Source organism: Mus caroli, unplaced genomic scaffold, assembly GCF_978045245.1.
Source record: "Mus caroli unplaced genomic scaffold, Mus_caroli_1 scaffold_5, whole genome shotgun sequence".
NCBI classification, from domain to species: Eukaryota; Metazoa; Chordata; class Mammalia; order Rodentia; family Muridae; genus Mus; species Mus caroli.
In genome coordinates, this window is record NW_028227260.1 from 141,467,803 (window position 1) to 141,474,042 (window position 6,240).

Consider the following 6,240-nt stretch of genomic DNA (forward strand, 5'->3'; position numbering starts at 1 on the left):
AAATTAGACTCCCTTAATTTGCTTTGGTCTTGGTATTTTATCAGAGCAACTGAAAAATTAATACAATTATAATCTCACCTCCATTCATATGGTTCATATGGAAATTCTGTTTTTAGTTTTTTGGGGGGAATCTCCATATTGATATCCATAATGGCTGTTTACATTCTTACCAGTTCTTCCTTGCACCCTTACCAAGATTAGTTGTTACCTGTTTTCTTGATGATGGCCATTCTGGCTGTGTCTTAGTTAGGCTTTATTGATTTGAAGAGACACCATGACCAAGGCAATTCTTGTAAAGGAGAATATTTAATTGGGGCTGACTTACAGTTCAGAGGCTCAGTCCATTATCATCATGGCAGGAAATATGGTAGCATCCAGGCAGACAGTGCTGGAGAAGGAGCTGAGAGTTCTACATCTTGTTCTGAAGGCAAACAGGAGAAGACTGGCTAACAGATATCTAGGAGGAAGGTCTTTCAAAGCCCACCTCCACAGAGGCACATTTCCTCCAACAAGTTCACACCTCCCAAAAGTGCCACTCCCTGGGCCAAGCATATTCAAACCACAACAGATTGAGTGGAGATAGAGCCTCAGTGCTATCTTAATTTGCATTTTCTTGATGGCTAAGTGGGTTAAATATTCTTTTCAAATGTGCATTGGCCATTTGAATTTCTCCCTTTGAAAACTGTGTTCTGTTCACTTGCTATAAATCCTCTTAGAGGAAGAGTTGACAAAGAGTTTCTCCAGCTCTGTAGGTTATGTCTTTTTCTGCTGGGAGTCTTCTTTGCTGCACAGAAGTTTCCGAATCTATATGTGGAATCTAGATTCAAGTGTGTGTATGTGAGTGGGGGATGTTAGCTTGTAGGAATGTGTTCTTTCCTTCCACTGTATGGTTTTGGTAGATTAAATTTAGTGTGTCAGCTTCACAGCAAACACCTTCACCTACTGAGCCACCTTGATGGCTTGAATTTAGGATTTTAAAAAGTAGTTCTTAGGAGTATAACCTTATCCTAGTGAGAGGAGAGAAGGAGCCTCAGAGATGCTCACAGCAGTAAAGCCCTGACCAATTTGAGATACCGATCATCATTTCTGACTCATCCTTTGAGGCTATCCTTGGACATACCCAAGGCTACTTGGGATGAAGTGGTAGGAGAGAAGGTATTACTCCATCAGATCATCTTGATGACTTTTAGATGAGAGGGCTGCTTTTCTCTACTGCAGATGCCCTTGTGTGTTTGTCTCTATTTAGTGTCCCTTGAAACTGCACTATGATGCAGATTTAAGAACTGGAATAAGATTGATCACAAAAATCTAAAGAAAAGAGGTTAATATTTTACTGTCACACTGTCTGGGTCAATACAAGGTGAAGGAGGGAGAAATTTAACCGAAGAATAGAAGATTAAACTATACCACCATTCTGCAGCTGGACCTGTTATGTAGAAATCAAGAAAAATAAATAGTCTAAAGTGGCTTATTTACAGGCCTTCATAGATCTACCAGAATAGAGGATTATACAAAGAAATAAAAACAAATAAGGAAAGCTCTGATATCTTGGATGGCTCTTGTCTGTGCCCAAGGCCTTCCTTCTAAACAGAAAGCAGTGGACCACAAGACTCAGATGAAGTGTATCTTCCCATTCTACAGAGCTTCACACTACCAGAGGAATGAGAGGTCAGCTGACAAGGCACACTATGACAACATCTTCCTGTTACCCATCCCAGAATTTTATGTCTACAAATCTCTCCTAAGGGAAATGCCTGTGCCCTTAGGAAGAGACAGTTAGTGCCCATGTTCCCTTTTAATTATGGGTCCTTAACAATACAAAGAAAAGATAGGAAACTTTCTCTAAGGATCCCTAAAATACTAGCCAGCAATGAGTACACATTAATTGTCTATATCTAAATCTGTCTCCTATCTTGATTTTTTTTTTTCTCTTGCCTCATGAGGACTTCCAAAACCTCCATGTCACTACAGGCTCTTGTGTACTTTCTGATTTTCCGAATGACTAAGTTTTCCCTCATATTAGACCTTTTGCTCTATTTTTCCTTTTACTGCTCATAGACTATTCAGAGAACTAAAACTATATTAGCCCAAGTATTTTCAATAAGTAGGATCCTTAGGACTGAGCTACTAGACACTGTCTTCTCTATGTTCAATGATTGAGACTTCAAGGAAGGGACCAATCCCTAATGTGACCATCATATCAGACTGAAGCTACTCAACAAAACAGATTGACAAATTAAAAAAAATAGCTTTCCCTATAATCCCAGCATAATCTTCTTCCTGGTAAAAACCAACTGAGATAAAGGCTTTTTGTCTTGTTAATATAATTGTGTCTAAGTAGTTCAAAATTGGTGTCATGTGACTGTATGCCATTCTATATTAAGGTAGCTAGGAACAAATCTACATGTGCCCCTAGAATTCTCCAATATAACTGAATAACAATGGCCACTTCAATGTTTTTCATTCATTTTTGATGCACATTGAAATAATTTTTAAAAATTTGTCATGTAAAATTTAGCAATGTGTGTGAGTGTGTTCATGTGTGTGTTTGTGCATTCAAGTGTTTGGGTAATGCATCCATATAAACATAAAGACCCAGTAAGTGCATGCTTACAAACTTAGGAACTCTGAACTTATTAAAATCTATTAAACTAGTATTTAGGGGTCTATGAAATGCTTCATAAAGCCCCCAAATGCTACTTCTTTCTGTAAAACAACATTGAATAGAGTCATATGATGAGTTTCATTAACTTATGAACTTTAACAATGATTACATATATTTTGATATTTTGATAATGATTTCTTTCCAATAGAGATTCTGGAAGAAATTCTCTCACCTTGTATGCAGTCATGGGTGACAAAAAAAATAATAAGCTTCAAAAATGTTTTTTGTTGACCAAAATAAAACTAGGGTACATTTGAAAGCTTTTTATTGGACTGATTGCTATGAGTTTCCTTTTCAAGAATAGTCTTACCATACAAGTGATGAATTAAGTTTTTTTTAATTATGGCTATAGTATATGTAAAATGGCAGGTACACTACATTTATCAAAAGACCTTTATGTTAATTTCCTTCTTATGATGAAAATTGCTGTAGCTATAATCCCAACAAACAGTAACATTTCAATTTAAGTAAGCTTATCTGTGTGGGATAGAAATAACTCTGTTATTAAGCCTTCAAGAGCATATCTAATTTTAAGATGAATTTTAACTCACAGTTGTGACATTCAGGTATAGAACCTATTGCTTATCTGTCTGTGCTCTTCTCTTCCAAAAACACCTTTTTCATGTTTCTTATCTTGTCCAATTTAAGCTATATGAAAAAAAAAAATTTAAAGCCAAACTGTTAGTGCCTACTCAGCCTACTTAGATCCTTATCAATAATCAGTTTAGGCTGTGTCTTTCAAATTTAAAGTCTTATATTTTATTTATATTAAGAATCATGTCAATAAAAGTAAAGATTTCATATTAAAAATTGTTTAATGCTATGGAAAAACGATCTGACTAACAAGCTAACTTAAATTGACAAAAGTTACAAAGTATTTGATTTAAAAAAAAAACTTGATTTTATATATGACTACATGTATATTGTCCACATGTGTTTGTTTTTATAAAACGATTTATGCTTAATTTTTATTTATCCATATTTGTATATATGCACATGAATGCAGTGTCCATAGAGGCTGAAAGAGGATATTGAAGTTCCTAGAGCTGTAATTTGCTGGCAGTTGTAAGCCATTGGATGTGGGTTGTTGGAAATCAGGTCCTTGCAAGAGCAGCAAGTGATGTTAACTACTAAACCATCTCACCAGCCCCTATACTTACATGTTTATATTGATTACACGGTATCAAATTGGCTTATAAGTAGCTGTTCACATACATTAACATGTTAGCCCAAATCCCTTTTAGTTAATAGTGTAACTAAATTTTAAAACAGAAAAAGTATAAGTCATCAAGATGTCATTTGATTGATCATTATTTCAACCTCTAATTTTACAAGTGATTCAAAGAACTCTCTCTCTGTATTGCTTGGGAAAACAAAAAGCAGGTCCCAGCACGTGATAGCTCCTGTCCAAGGAGCTTTATTTGGGGTGCTATTTTTTTCTTCTGGGTGTTTAAAAACATAGCACCCCAAATAAAGGAATAGCTCTGTACTCATGAACAATTGTCCTTATCTCTGTGGGGGTGGAATGGGGAGGGGCGGAGGTGTGGAGCAGTCTCTTAGGTTTGCTGTTCCCAGTTTTGAAAAGATGACTGATCTCCACACTTTAAGCTTCCCTTGAGTAATTAGTGTGTTTAAAGAGCAAAGAATTTATATTTCATCAAGAATAATCACTTATAGTTTCTACTAAGTATGTCAGGCTTGTAATTGAGAAACTGAATCTTAATACAATCAAGGTATATTGAAAAGATATGTCTTTTTGAGTTTTAGCTAAGTATTATACCACAACTAAATTTTAAACCACAATTTGTTTTTCAATGCTGATGTGCCTGACCTTCTTAATGTTCAGCAATCATACCAGAGGCCAAAGCAAATAAAGATAAAGGAACTAAAAGAAAAGTCAATATTTTAGCCCTTGCTCCAAGGTCGGCTAAATCCCAAGGGACCATGGAATGACAGGATTCCTCTAAAAAGGGCCCTATAACTCAACTGAGTCACTTGTTTAGAGAGGTCATGGAGAATGCAGAAGTTAGACTGTAACCTCTGTACATTCTACAAAGAGGAGAATCAATGCAGAAAGAAATGTCCTTGATGCTTTCCTAAGAAACCACATGGTCAACAAATCCCTGTCATATCTCAGCAGATAGTATATCTGGTAAAGGAAAACTAAAAGAACCAAGGGATCCTCCTAATTCCCTGCCTTAGTCAAGGCTTCTTGGGGGGAGGGAAAGGGTTTATTTGGCTTAAACTTCCACATCTTAGTCCATCAAGGGAAGTCAGCACAGGAATTCCTCCTCCTGGAGGCAGGAGCTGATGCAGAAGTTATGGAAGGGTGCTGCTTATTGATTTGTTCTCATGGTTTGCTCAGCCTGCTTTCTTTCTTTTTTTTTTTTTCAAGTTTTTTTTTTAAAGAAATCATTTTTTACAACTCCATATTCCATTCCCCCCTTTTAAAAAAGATTTATTTATTTATGTATATGAGCACACCATTGCTCTTTTTAGACATACCAGAAGAGGACATTAGAATCCCATTACAGATGGTTGTGAACCACCATGTGGTAGCTAGGAATTGAACTTAGAACATCTGGAAGAGCAGTTGGTACTCTTGACTGCTGAGCCATCTCTTCAGCCCCAGCACCCAGGACCACCAGCCCAGGATGGCACCACCCACAAAAGGACTTGGCCCTCTCACATCAATCACTAATTCATAGAATGTCCTACAGGCTTTCCCAAAGCCCAATATCATGGAGGAATTGTCTCAGTTTTTTGCCCCCTCCTGTGTAATGACTAAAGCTTGTGTTGAGTTAACAAAAACTAGCCAGTGCTGTCCCCAAGAATAACCTCTAAAGAGCATCAATTAACCTTAACAACACAAAGAACAGTGATTAATTTTTGGCTGCCTGCATGTTTTTAAACACCCAGCAGAAAAAAATAGCACCCCAAATAAAGAAATGATGATGACAGAGAACAAAAAAGTACACATACACTTGAAAAAGACACAAAAAAATGATTCCTATTTAGTTTCTGTTCTACTGCTGTGAAGAAATACTGTGACTAAGGCAATTCTTATAAATGAAAGCACTTAATTGGAGGCTTGCTTGTTTTAAAGGGTTAGTCCATGATCATCATGATAAGAAGCAGACAAGCATGATGCTCAGGCAATAGCTGGAAGCTTTGCATCCTGATTTACAGGCAGGAGGCAGAAAGAGAGACTGGGCCTGGCATATGTTTTTTCAAAACTCAAAACATGTCCCTAGTGACAGACTTCTTCCCAAAAGGCCAAACCTATTCCAACAAGGCCACACATTTTAGTCGTTCTAATTCTTCTCAAACAGTTCCACTCTCTGGTGACTCAGTATTCAACATATGAGCCTATGGAGGCCAATTTCATTTTAACCACTACATAGACCTTATAGGCATTCTCATTACATCTTGAGTATAGGCTGCTGACCAACCCCAAAGAACAGTCATAGACACAGCAGATATAATAATGCATCTTTATACACTTCATTTCTAAACTTATCAATCAAGTACCCTTATTTATCTTTTGCTTCTCTTGATTGTTTTTCTTTTCGCAC